Genomic DNA, 15,354 nt, shown 5'->3' on the forward strand with positions numbered 1-15,354 from the left:
GTACCCTATTGCGGAACATTCCCTCTCTGATCCTTCTAGAGAGAAATTATGATGATTCTTCCAACCTGGGTTATAAGTGTTGGAGTAGGGATTATTCTGCTTTAAGAATTGATCTCTTAAATTTGTTGGGGGGTAGCAAAGTAATAAACCGTGTGACGAGGTCCATTAAAGATTTCACAAGTGATGGCTTGAGTCGGCTGGACTTGAGCTATCTGTTGAGTACCTATATTCATAGCTTTTAATTTCTTTTCTACTTCGGTAGCAACTGTGTCTTCCAGACGAATTTTATTAGCTTCCAATTTTAGATCAATTACCCCTTCTAGCTGGCTAGTACACCATCTATCGTATAATTCTAGATGCTCATTGGCAGCTATTGCTTCAATAATCCTTTTAATACGATGGATATTGAGAAATTTATTGAGCCACCGACTGCTGTATCAATCAACTATTTTGTCTTTATTTTCAGCCTGTTAACAAACATCTGCATTTGTTCAGTTTGATCCATATTATGAGTTGGACACGCTACTAAGACCCTTTTGAATCTTTTGTAGGCACCTCCCAATGATTCACCATCCTTCTGTTTGAAGTTCAGTTTTCATACCTTTTTCTCAGGAATACTGATGTTGGAAAGTACTCATTTAAGAATGCAATTTCCATCTCCTCCCATGATGTGATACTTCGGCTGGCTGAGAGAGAATAGAAACCATTCTTCCGCATCTTCAACTAAAGTGAACGGGAACATTCTCAATTTTTTTGCTTCATCAGTATGACCATCAATTTTCAAAATAGTGCTCATCGTCAGAAATCTTTGTAGGTGCTTATTGGCATCTTCATTAACCTTTCCAGTGAAAGTTTTTCTCTCCAGTTGATTGATTGTGCTAGGATGCAATTGAAAATTCGTCACATTTACCGGTTGGTTGACAATAGTCAGTCTACCACCCAACGCCTTTGCACCTTCATAGTCATATGAGTCTTTCCGGAGGTGGAGGAGGTGGAATCGGAGGACTATCAACCATGGGTTCTTCAAAAATCGAAGGGATCATAGGTAACCTCTTATTTGGAATCCACTCTTGCTTTCGTTCCTGCATCTCCGGTGAAGGGTTCTCTCGATTTCTGCATCAAAAAGAAATTTAGCTAAGGGTTCTCCTCGGATACACAAACTAGTAAATTATACTATATAAATGACAGAAAAATAATTTTATTGTAGAGCAACAAAATTTTAATTGAACTCTAAAAGGAAACTCTATATTTTGGCAGTCCCCAACAAGGCGCCAAAAACTTGATCGGAAAAATAACAAGTGTACTATTTTTCCTGTTATAGTAATAAATGGGAAATTCCCTGAATGTCGATCTCAAGGACTACAAGTTAATATTGAGTTCATTCATCGTTCAATTAAACAAAAATTATAATTGGGATTTTTAAATTCAAAAATATAAAAATAAAGGCAAATGAAATAATAATGAAAAATAAGGGTTTGCAAGGTAAGAGGAACAATGTCAAGGAATGTAGGATATGATCCCTGTAACAACTATGAGTCACTATTGCATCAACAAATATCAATTACTATCAGTTCTCAAGGGTATTTTCTCCCAAGTCCTTGGTGAGAAAACCTTTAATCATTCTACCCTAATTTCTATGTCCATAGGCAATTAGGGTGAAGTTAAGCTTTATTATATCAAGAATGCTCTGATTCATACAGGGTATCCCTAGTCCTAGGTGACATCTACTATAGAGTAATCTAATGAAAATCTTATCAATGGCGGTCCAGCCTTATTGATAACCATACAACGATCTCGATTGGTCCGAAAGAGAAAGCATTAAACACATCAAAAGATTACCATAAAAATAATATTATAAATCAATTGTAAACTCACAATCATTACAATTCTAAATCAGGGACACCCCCTAGAATTGAGGGGTTTAGCTACTCATATTGTTCAAAACAAATTCAAGATAAAAAATACACATTACAAGTAATTGGATGACTTGGATCTTTAATCGCTTCTGCTCATGAAAACCTTCCGCTCTCCGAATTCCTTGATCTCTATAATCCTTGCCTGTCTGACATATTGTGTTCGCCTCGTTCCAAGATGATCTTTTATTTGGTAGAAGGTCCCCTAATATAGTGAAAATCCCTAGGCAAAAGGTGAAAAACTCTAAAACATCCTTACAACTCAAAAAGCGAAAATGAGAAAATTATGGGTCTGGGCTGACACGGGTGGCCATGTCAGCTAACTGCCTAGCCTGACACGCCCCGGGAGATGTAGCACGGCTTGGTATTGGCCTGACATGATCGGCCGTGTCAGGCTTCTGCCTTCAATCTTAGTTCTCCTTCTGCCTGACACGGCTCGTGTCAGGTGACATGGGTGGCCGTGTCAGGCCTCTTGTACTGAGTGTTTTCCTTCCTTCGCTTGCCTGAACTCCTCAATGTCTTGCTTCGAGTTCCTCGGTTCTTCTACCTGGACCTGTATGACAAAAACACAGACATCCCACGCATAAAATCACGAAAATATAAAATAAAAATGATAATTAATAGAAATTCTAAAATATCTTACAGGGAATTAAAATTGACTTTAAAGGTACCAAAATGCTTGCACAATGTCTCAAAATCCTCGGTTTCTTGCCGGATCAGTAACGAAACTCAATGAAAATGGTGACTGATCATATATCAATATTTAGCCTTCGGTTCATATTTCTCCGACCAATTCCTCCTAACTCACATCTTTGTTGAAAATAATTGTTTGTAATTTCGTACATAAAGATTCAGGAAATATGGGATCTCCGTCTACACAAGCAAATTGTCGATAAAACTCCAAAATGGCATTTTCTTTTGACCCTACTTTTTTCCCCTCCCTTTCATTGAGGAAAGACAAGAAAATTTTGGGGTAACAAACGTTATCAAGAATTTCACTTAAATTTGAACCCATAGCTGATGATAGAACTAGAATAGATATTTATGTTTCCTACTTACACGAGCCCATATCCTTGCTTTTCTATTAATTTCTAACTCCAATCTTCCTCCCCAATCTGATATTATTGTGCCACTATAAACTGAAATTCCGTTATGGTCCATTTCTGACCGATAATAGATACCGAGGCTTTTCAATATTTGATTGATTATTATTCTATATATTCCATTTATTATAAAAGTTCCCAAGGAATTCATTAGAGGAATGTTTCCAATAAAAATAATTTGTTCTTGGATATTCCGACTGTTTTTCCAAATTAATCCCGCAGATATATATAATTTAGAGGAATATGTAAGTGATTCATATACAACATCTTTTTCTTTTATTGAGGGTTCTACCAATTGATATGTTTCCACAAATAACTGAAATTCACTTTCTTGGTCTGTATCTTCAATTTTTAGAAACTTCAAAAGTTCTTCTGTTAAGCCCCGATCAATGAATCTACAAAATCATTCAAATTGTATTTGATTCAATCCGGGTAGTGTAGACATTCCTTCATTCCTAACCCCAAGCATTTTTTATTCCCCCCCCCCCCCTTATAGAAAATATCCCATTATTTGCTGTCATTCTTCATCGAATCACATGAATAAATTTATCAATAATGGAATTTCTGTTCTTTTTACTTTACTGAATCACATGAAACTTTACCTAACCACGTCTATGAAATACATATTATGAAAAGAGGAAATTGGATACTGCAATAAAATTTGCAACAAAACAAATAGAATTGAACTTGTAATATCAATGGAAACAAATGGATAAATTTCACGTAGACCTCAGGTCGGGTATTTTTTACAATCTAAAAAAATGAATTCTATTTATACTATTAGTATAGTATGATATTCCATATTCCAATTCGATTGATATCCAAAAAATAAATTCAGTATTTGCTCGGCTCCATGAGAGAGAAAGATATAAAAAATAAAATAATCAGAAAAAAGCGAGAATCAATTTGCAAATTCTTCCTCAATTAATTAAAAGAATGAAATTGGTTGGTATTATGACAATACTAGGTAGCATAGATATCATTACGGGAGAAGTTGATCATTAAATGATAATTTATACAACGAAAGTCCAAGATATAAACTCCTTTTCCGGATTGGAATCTTTCAAAGAGGTCTATGGAATTCTATGGATACTTGTACCAATTTTGATTCTTGTCTTGGGAATCACACTAAGTGTACTAGTAATTGTATGGTTAAAAAGAGAAATACTTGCAGGGGTACAACAACGTATTTGACATGAATATGTTGGTTGTTTTGGAATTCTTCAAGCTCTAGCAGACAGAACAAAACTATTATTCAAAGAGAATCTTATTCCATCTATGGGAGATATTCGTTTATTCAGTATCGGACCATCCCTATCAGTCATATCCATTCTAATAAGTTATTCAGTAATTTCCTTTGGCTATAACTTTGTTTTATCTGATTTCAATATAGGTGTTTTTTTTTCATGGATTGCTATTTTGAGTATTGCTCCCATTGGACTTCTTATGTCAGGATATGGCTCAAATAATAAAATATTCCTTTTTGGGTGGTCTACGAGCTGCTTTACCTGTCTCGCGCGTCTACGAGCTCGCTGTGCCTGATCACTCTGCTCAATCGATTAGTTATGAAATACCATTAAATCTATGTATCTTATCAATATCTCTATGTGTGATTCGTTGAAACCGAAAAAGCTATTTGATGTTATTACTATGCTCCTCTATTTATAGTACTATATTTCTATATAGTACTATATATGAAAGGAGGCTAATAAATTGAATAGAAACCTTCATTATCCTTATTTTCTTTTTCATAGTTCTGATTGAAGAACTAAATTAGATAGTTATATGAGTGAAATAAAAACAGCTTCTATTTAATCTAATTTCAGAATACTCTATTACTCCTAGTTAGTAGATAGTATAATGATTTGAATGAAAGGGCAGTAAAAATATGGAGTCTCATTTTCTATGTATAATAATGAAATAAAATGATAAACAAAAGAGGCCATTTTACCCAAGATTGGGATAATTTGTCATCCTGTTTTGAAGCGGTCTCAAAAGCCCAACCTTATTGAGTTTTAGTTACCATTTTATGAATTCTCATAGATATATAAAAATAAGGGGGATTAATAAAAAAGAGTGAATGGTTAGAAACACCAAGATACACAAAGGATTAGTAACACAGATTTTTATAAATTATCCAAAAGAAAATTTATGCAGAATATAAAAAGAATACTAATTGGGGCTTTAAGTTGGTAGAAAAAAGAAAGCAGTACTCCCCACAACTCCGATCCAGAGTATGCTTCAATCCACTCACTAAATAAATTACTATCAGGAATGGAAAAATCCTTTAAAAATTTGCAAGTCCCTTTTTCATAGCACAAAAAAGAAGAATAGGAAGAAAAATAATAAGAAATCAAAAAGGAAAAATAGATTTCTCTTTCGTTTTTGATTTATTATATCCATACTCATGGAGATCAAATTCACATCATAATTAAGAATTAAGAAACAAATGTCTAATTATTTTTCGTCATTCAAAATCATGAGGATAATTGAGAATTATAAAAGAGTATTTTATTGAAGAATTCAGTTATTACTCAACAAAGTTTTTTTAGGGATGAGATCAATTCAGAAGTGCCTTAATTGGATCTTTTATTAAAATAGATTTTTCTTACTTATTTCGTTATTTGTAGAACAGACAGCTTTGAATTGGTCTAATTCAAAACCGTTCCATAGATTTTCATTTTTATATCTTAGGGATATATCAAGAGATAAATAATCGATTCGGTCCTTAGATTTACTTAAGACTTTCCAGGAGCCGCATGAGGTGAAAATATCATGTACGGTTCTGTAATAGAGATGGGAACAATAATGTTATCATCGACTAGGATTATCTAACAGTTTAAGTACAATTGATATAGTTGATGCGCAATCAAAATATGGTTTTCGGGGTTGGAATTTGTGGCATCAACCTATGGGTTTCACTTTCCTTTCCTTCACTCCTTTTCCAAACTTTCTCACCATCGTTTTATTTTTGCTAATGGCTTTCTTTTCCGTTTCCCCTAAGTTCTTATCCCTTCCCTTCGCCCTATTCCTTGTCTTGCTTTTCCTTTCTATTCGTCCTTTCCTTTTCTCCTTGTTTCTCATTTCTTCCTTCTTTCCTTCGTCTTTCCTTCTTTTCTCATTTTTATAATTTCTTCGCTAGCAGAATGTGAAAGATTACCTTTTGATTTACCAGAAGCAGAAGAAGAATTAGTAGCTGGTTATCAAACAGAATATTCAGGTATTCGATTTTGGTTTATTTTACGTTGTTTCCTATTTAAACCTTTTAATTTCTTCATTATTTGTAACAATTCTTTACTTGGGCAGTTCAAATATTTCTATTCCGTACATATTTTTTCTGAATTTTTTGAAATAAATAAAACATACGGAGTTTTTGGAACTACAAGTGATCTCTTTATTACATTAGCTAAATGCTATTTTTTATTATTCGTTTCTATCATAACAAGATGGTCTTTGCCTAGGCTAAGAATGGATCAATTATTAAATCTTGGATGGAAATTTCTTTTACCGATTTCTATAGGTAATCTATTATTAATAACTTCGTCTCAATTGTTTTCGCTGTAAAAGAAAGATGGATCTTTTATATTCATTACTTGTCTCAAATAAGAGAAAGAAATCAAACAAAACTATACTATTCATAGATATTTATGATATGTTCCTTATGGTAAATGGGTTCATGAATTATGGTCAACAAACACTACGAGCTGCAAGGTACATTGGTCAAAGTTTCATGATTATCTTATCTCACGCAAATTGTTTACCTGTATGTCCTATAGATTTACCCGTTGTTGATTGGGAAATGGAAACAGATATTCGAAAGAAGCGATTGCTAAATTACAGTATTGATTTCGGAATCTGTATTTTTTGTGGTAACTGTATTGAGTATTGTCCAACAAATTGTTTATCAATGACTGAAGAATATGAACTTTCAACTTATGATCATCATAAATTGAATTATAATCAAATTGCTTTAGGCCGTTTACCAATGTTAATAATTGATGATTATACAATTCAAACAATTCAAATCGAAAAAGATAATTTTTTATAATTAAATACAGTTCTTAAAAAACCTAAGAAAAAAAGAAACTTTATTTTGTAGTACTTGATCTGGTCACTGATTGTGAAATTTCATTCTTGTATTCCAAGAAGCATAACTATATTGATTGCGTCTACTCGAAAGAGACCCTTGGTACCCCATTGACAATCGTAATACAAGTTATATATAACCCTTAGACACCTTTCTAAATGGTCATAATTCATGAATGGATGTCATGCTTCATGAACACATTTTAGAAAAGATTTTCATGAAAGAATGCATTTCCTTCTGCCACGGGTTCAATGGTAATTGATTACCCAATATGGTGTAATTGATAACTCCTGAGCCAATGTTAAAAAATTTGAAATTTTTTACTGTGTAATCGATTACCCAGAACATCGTAACCAATTACCTGCTGCAAAACTTGTCATAGGAGGTAGCGTTGATAGCTGGTAATCGATTACCTCAAATCTGGTAACCAATTACCATCAAGGCAGAATGATAAAACTTGTCACAGGAGGTAGCGTAAACAGCTGGTAATCGATTACCTCAAATCTGGTAACCGATTACCATCAAGGCAGAATGACAGAATGCAGTGAAAAATGAAGTGTAACGCCAAATGAAAATATTTAAGAGGCCTAAATGAAACATTATATGTATATATGAAAAACCTTGAGCACTTGAATTAACATAGAAAGGTTGAGAACTTTATACCTTAATAATTTGATCAAATCAATAGAAATCTTCAAGACTTTGAATTCTTTTATAAGTGAAGCTTGACTTGAGCTTGAGTCTTGAACCATTCTTTCTATGATGCACATTTTCTTGTAGAGCATGTCTTCACCAAAAACACTTTGAGAAGTTTGTCTTTATAATTTCTTGTATTTTTCTCACTGTCAGTTGGAATTAGATCAGCTATAATATCGTATTTGAGTACTAAATCATGAAGAGTATAAGATGTTTGAGAAAAATGGTTGATCATTAAAATGTTAATGTTGAAGAAACAAGTATTCCTTACTGAGTCAAACCTCTAATGTTTGTTTCACACATATTTGACTCTTGAAAGATAAACTTTTATGTTTCTTCATATTTCCAGATTAGAAACTACGGTATTTGGTAGTTAAAGGTTATACACATCTCAAAGATGATGAGGGAAATTATATGGATATGTTTTATATAAACCCTGAGAAAAAAAAGTGAACTCAAACCACATAAAAAAGGCCATAAGTTTTCTCATGAATAATATTTCCTTCAAAGTGTATAATAAGATTCCTTACAATAAATTAACAAAGTCTTTTATGATTCTTTGTGTCTCAAATATGAAGGTAAGAAACAATTAGAAGAGTTAAAAAAAAAAATTTAAAGGCTGTATGAGTTATTTAAGATGAAAGAAGATGAAGATGTGGAAACCATATTTTCTAGATTTCTAACTATAGCCTTTGAACTTAAATTTTTGAATAAATGTTATACCACTCGCTTATGACCATGTATAGAAAATTCTCAAGAGTCTTGTAAATAAATGAAGACCAAAGATAATTGTCATTCAAGATGAAAAATCCCTATACGTCTAATCTCTTGAAGATCTAATCAGATTCATCTAAATTCATGAGATAAAGCTTAATGAAGATGAACCTTGATGAAGCTAAAACCTATTACTTTGAAGTATAAAAGAAAAAGAAATAAGGTTAAGGCTAATGCTCTGCAAGCTGAAGAACGTGATGATGGAGATTATGAAGAAGTGGTAGATAATGATGAACTTTCCCCCGTTTCCAAAAAATTACAACGTCTATGGAGCCGAAGGAAGAAATAATTCTCCCAAAAAATAATTCAAGTATTCCAACAATCCAATAGATAATAATGAATCTGACAAGAAGGTTATTTGCGATGAATGCAAAGAACCTGGACATTTCAAAAATAAACATCCTAACATATAGAAAGAGAGATCCAAGAAAAATGGATATAATAGAAAGAAGAAATGTCTCATGGATACATGGGATAAATCTAACTAATACTTGATAAAGATAAGGAACATTCAAATGTTTATCTAATGGGTTCAACATCCTCTATTATGTAACTTGATGATACAATATATGATGATAACGAAGATGAGATATTTTCAAATTTATCTTGTGATGAATTATTTTATTGCTTAAATGAATTACTTAGTAAGGTTTAAAAAAATTACTCGTAAGTATAAATGTCTTATAAATATCTATGACCTTCCATTAAAACATCGCAAAATTTTAGAGAAAAAGATTGTTGTTTTGAAAAAGGGAAATTTTTCTTTAAAATCTCAAAAGTCTCAATCTTTAGAGATAAGTGAGTGTTACTCTGAAAAATGCAAAATATTTTTCAAGGGTTCCTGACTAACCAATATAGAGAAAAACAATATAGCTTCAATGATATCTATGGTGTAAGCAGGAAAAAGAAAGGATTGAAATATGTTGATGAAGTTTTAATTAAAGCTTGTGATCCTAATGATATGTGATCTTACTATTTAAAATAAGGTCATAACCAAATAACTTATCCTATTTAAAATAAGGTCATAACCAAATAACTTATCCTATAATGAGTTTTATCAACTTGTGACCAATTAGTGAATACTCTAGAACAATGTTTTAAAAATTGAACCGAAGATCCAACTAGTGAAACTTGTGGTTTAAGGTTTAATTGGTTCAACCGGTTAAACCTACAGTCGAACCGTTTATTAAACAAACTAATAATGTCAAATTAAATTTTATAGATATGTTACACATAATCATACGTTCACAACTTAATAAAATAAATATTTCAAAAATCGATTACAAAGTTAATACAACAATATCAATAATACATATAATAACATAACATAGTTCGACACTTTATTTCAACGTTTATTTAAGAATAGTTTGACCAAATTAAATAATTACAATAAAATAAGTTAAACTAACTCAAATCAAAATTAAAATAATATAATATAATTACTAAAATAAATTTCAAATAATTAAGATAGAATATCAAAAATAAATAATACAATATACTTCATTAAACAACAAAAAACGAATTTGAGTTGAACTACGACAAAAAAATCTTACTTGACAACAACAAACAATATTGACTTGATCGACAATCAATATTGACTTGAATATCGTGACTATGCTTAAAAGAGACGACGTGATGATGATGAAGTGTGGTTGAAAGAAAAACTATAACGGAGTGACAAATTTTAAAAATTTGTATTGTTATAAAAAAACATGGAATTTTTTGGTGATAGAGAAATGTATGTTAAGTTTTGATATTAACATATTAAAATTTAAAAAAAAATTAAAAAATGGTCAATTTGATGCATTTTTTTAACTGGACGGTTTTACAAAATTGACTCCGGTTCTTTGGTTTGAATGGTTTTTGACGGTTCTGTGAGGGAAAATATGTCTAGTCCTTATTTTAATGATGTCAAACCTCTCTAGTCGCCCACAACATGTCTTTGGATAATATCATCATAGCATAGAAAGCATTCATCCTTTAACATGTTCAAAATATAGGTTCCGTGTGTCCAAGCATACAGGAGCATATCTTATATGTGAATCATGCACTTAATCATAGTAAATATCCTAGATTCATAGGAGATCGGTTTAAATTGGTCATAATATGCTGCAAAACTCATTTTTGGAAGTTTAAGCTCTGTGAGCCGACTCATGACTCGGAGGAAAACCTTCGGGTCCAAACCGGTCAAGTCACAGGTCGATTCATTCCTGGGAAACCTAAATGAGTCGACTCATCCACTCTTTAGGTCGACTCGTTTCCAACTTTCTTTTGAACCATATTTCCACGGGTCCAAACATGTCTAGTCATAGGTCGACTCAACCCTGTAGTAAACTCTGTTTGAGTCGACTCATCCCCTGTTTGAGTCGACTCGTCGCCTGTTTTACTTAATTTTTTGCTGTGTAACTTTGTGAAATTTTTCTGTTATGTTAGTTATTTGTCCATACATCATACAAATATTTAAATGTCTCTTCTTCAACATTTTAACAAGAAAAGTGAAAGAGATACACCAAAGTGCTCATCATCTTCATTTTTCATTGCATTTCTCAATAATCACACATAATCATCTTTGTTGAGAATTGTGCATTGCAGCTGTGATAATGTCCAAAGAAGATTGGATTATCTTAATTTGGGTTGACACTTTGTATGGGGTTTTCTTGAATAAAACCTTTGAGGTTTTGTCCTCCAAGAATTGGGGGGTTTTTGCATTAACCTTTGCTTCGCAGATTCAGCCGTGTGAAAAGTTTGAAGAACGGAAAGGTTCGGTCAAACAAGTAGTGGTAAACAGAGGATTCTGAAGAAAGCTTAGGGTTCAAGCGACTTGCGTTCGAAATTAGCCGAGCTGAAGTTTTGGAGAACAAGGCGTTCTTCCAATAAGGTAGCGATAACTGGAGGTTTGCTCGAAGTGCTTGAAGAACTTGGTTCAACTCGAATCAAGGGGAGAGAATAGAATATGATCTACAACAACTCTAGGGGTTGATCTCCAGTGATCATTTGTTCTCTTGTATTGACTTTGCAACGTGTTAATAAAAACATCTCAACTTTAGATTTAGAATTGCGGGCAGACGTACCCTAAGCGAGGACGATAGGGGAACTGCCTCAATAAATCCGGTCTTGTTCTCTCTATCTCTAAACTTTTTAAATTCTGCATTAATTACGTTTTGTGTGAAATTAATCACAAAATCAATATCGCTTGAATTGTGTGCATAGCAATTGTTCGATAAATTATTGCAATCACTTTGATTGTAACTGAGTAAAATTCTGCACATTCAATTTGAGTGAAATTGACACTTGGTGTGAAGTGCACACCAAGTGTTCGACAAAATTAATTTCGCACAAACTTAGTAATATTTTCCTTAATCTCTTATTGTGTTAAGAATTGTTAGAGGTAATGATATCAAGGATCATAGTAGTTAATTGATTGATTTAGATAGGGGTTGATATTCTCTATCTTAAGTAATTCTATTCGGTTTCACGTATATCCGATCTTTCCATTAACAGATCGTTTAGACGATTACAATCTAGGGTGCTTCCACAACTGTTGAAAACATTTTTAAAAAGCACTAAATTTCAAAACTGATATATTCAACCCCCCTTCTAGATCGGTACTATCGTCTAACAGGTTCAATCTGGGTTTTACGGTTTTATTTCGATTTTGACCCACTAACGGTTTTGAAAGGTTAATCCAACCGAATTCATCTCCGATTCCTGGTCCAACCAATTGAATTGGCCAGTTCGGTCCGATTTTTAAAACATTGCTCTAGAAGTTTATTATTTTGAAAATAACTTTGATAATTTCCTTCACAAGGTGAAGACTTCAAATTTTAGAGATAGTTAAAAACAATACACATAGTACAAATGTAAAAGTTATGCGTGACAATATGATACAAAGTATTGGATGAAAAATTCTATTATGAGTACAAAGTCGTGTATTTAGCCTGTTGTAATAGTACAATGATTACTGTAGCGGTAAATTCATGACCATCAAACTATGGATAAGTTTAACGTCAATAAAACCAGAGTCTCTGCGGTGCTTTTATTGTTTCCAAAGGAAAAGGGAAAAGTACGAACAAAACCCAATGATAAGAAGTTTTCAAATCAAAAACTAATAAAATGCCAGAGATCACAGGTAAAGGGGTTGGTTACACAAAGGGAGTGTGTCTTCCAACTCCTCTACATCTTAGTTAGGAAGAGTTGATGGCTCAGTCATAACCAAAGATATAGGTCTTTCCCAAGCGTACGATATCTTCAGCTCCAAATCTCTCTTCTTCACCCAAATAGTGTAAGCTTCCAAAGCTACACAGTTGCATGGACCAAGCTCTGATCTTCCTTTCCTATGTACATTATGCCAAGCATGTATCATCCTTTGCTTCAAATGTTGGGGATGTTTACCCTCTTGATAAAATAAATCTTCTAACTGAGTGTTATTAGGTTTATCTCTCAAGGGGAACCCAAGTTGACGACGAGCTAAAGCAGGGTTATAGTTGATTCCTCCTTGTGTACCAATGAGAGACACATTAGAGAATTCACCACAATTGTCAATAATGTCCAAGCTACTTAATGCAGAATCATACCAAACAATATCATCATTAGTGAGAGACATAAGTCTCTGAAACCACCATAGACATTGCTTGTTCTCCAAAAAAGAAGGCGTCTGAGGCAAGTGCGAAATAAACCACTTGTATAGAAGAGGAACGCAATATACAATAGTCCCACCACCTTTAGAATTCCTCAAATGCAAAGAGAAATACATGTCACCCAACAGAGTAGGAACAAGATTCCCAATCAAGAAGACTCTAATGGCGTTAACATCAACAAAATCGTCAATGTTAGGGAACAAATCTAAACCATAGATGAGCGATACAAAGATGGCTTCAAAAGCGTCCTTAATACCGGCTTGAGCAAAGACAATAGCTTTTCTAATGAGGAACTCAGAATTCAACCCAAGAATACCTCCTTTCTTCACCAAATGAGCCTCAATCTCAAATTTCTTTAGATGAAGAGCTTCAACTATAACATGAGATCTGGGAATCTCCTTCAATCCACTAAAAGGTACTTTGTCGGGTACGGGTATTCCTGAGAGATGGGAATACTCCTCTAACGTAGGTATAAGCTGATAATCGGGAAAAGTGAAGCACCGGTAGAGAGGATCATAGAATTGAACCAAAACACTTAGAAGTCCTTCAACCACATCAGCAGATAATACAGACAAAAGTTTTCCATGATGTTGCTTGAAGTCCAAGGGATCTAGTACAAAGGATGACAACTTCCTCAGCTCTTTCAAATCAGGACATCTGAAACCGTACTTCTTAGTGTTCCTTCGTCCATAATCCATGGTCTGAAAATATTTGCAAATGAGACCTTAGTTTCCTTGAAATTTATTTTTCTATGATGAATGCTATGATGCGCATGTATGCATGAATGCAACAATCACAAACAAGGGATCACACACAAGGTAAACACAAACAAAGGTCAAGGGATAGATCAAGTTATCATCAAGATCAATCATCCATTTTGGTGGATTATGATTTTCACCTTATCAACACCCAAGTTCCATTGATATTGATGAGAGTTGATCGAATCAACTGATAGTCAAATGGTTTGTTGTGAGTCACGAGCATGGAATCAGGTTAAGAACCATCTCAAAGGAGTGTACTAAGGATAAAAATATGTAGATCATGTTCTAAAAAGTTCCCAGAGTCTTGATCTCATCTATCAGATATTACAAGTTAGGATGACTGACTCATCAACCTATAATATTCTCAAGAGAAACTCGTCTGAGTATAGTATCGTGTAACAACTGTTATCAGGTCTACACATAAACAGTCTCTGCACTACGTCCTAAATAGGCCAAGTTGGGTTAAATGTTCTACGATCCTCAGCTTCTCGGACCCCAAATTAGAGAAAGTAATGCCTATCCACAAATAACTTGTGTGAGATTAGTAACTCCAAAGGGTGTCCACTAAGTAGATGGGTCTCAAGCCAACTTGTTAAGGACTACTCCACACAAGTTAAACATGACTATACCATCCTCCTATCTTAATTGTACTCAAGTTCGGGTTAAAACTGATCTCACCACACAGAGATCACCAAGCACAACAAACAGATTATATCATAAAAAAAATATACAAATATATACACATAAAAAAAGTAGGCTAAACCCACTGAGGACTACTCCCCAACATAGCCACCACTTAATTTCTGTAGCGGAAAATTATGACCATCAAACTATGGATAAGTTTGATGGTCAGGTCTACACATAAACAGTCTCTGCACTACGTCCTAAATAGGCCAAGTTGGGTTAAATGTTCTACGATCCTCAGCTTCTCGGACCCCAAATTAGAGAAAGTAATGCCTATCCACAAATAACTTGTGTGAGATTAGTAACTCCAAAAGGGTGTCCACTAAGTAGATGGGTCTCAAGCCAACTTGTTAAGGACTACTCCACACAAGTTAAACATGACTATACCATCCTCCTATCTTAATTGTACTCAAGTTCGGGTTAAAACTGATCTCACCACACAGAGATCACCAAGCACAACAAACAGATTATATCATAAAAAAAATATACAAATATATACACATAAAAAAAGTAGGCTAAACCCACTGAGGACTACTCCCCAACATAGCCACCACTTAATTTCTGTAGCGGAAAATTATGACCATCAAACTATGGATAAGTTTGATGGTCAGGTCTACACATAAACAGTCTCTGCACTACGTCCTAAATAGGCCAAGTTGGGTTAAATGTTCTACGATCCTCAGCTTCTCGGACCCCAAA

At 33.6% G+C, this 15,354-nt stretch overlaps 1 pseudogene; it reads left to right on the plus strand.

Annotated features, from left to right (window-relative positions):
- The first annotated feature begins 4,021 nt into the window (after positions 1–4,021).
- Positions 4,022–7,064, plus strand: LOC127080784 (NAD(P)H-quinone oxidoreductase subunit 1, chloroplastic-like; annotated as a pseudogene).
- Positions 7,065–15,354: the final 8,290 nt, after the last annotated feature.

The sequence above is a fragment of the Lathyrus oleraceus genome, chromosome 5, assembly GCF_024323335.1.
Source record: "Lathyrus oleraceus cultivar Zhongwan6 chromosome 5, CAAS_Psat_ZW6_1.0, whole genome shotgun sequence".
NCBI classification, from domain to species: Eukaryota; Viridiplantae; Streptophyta; class Magnoliopsida; order Fabales; family Fabaceae; genus Lathyrus; species Lathyrus oleraceus.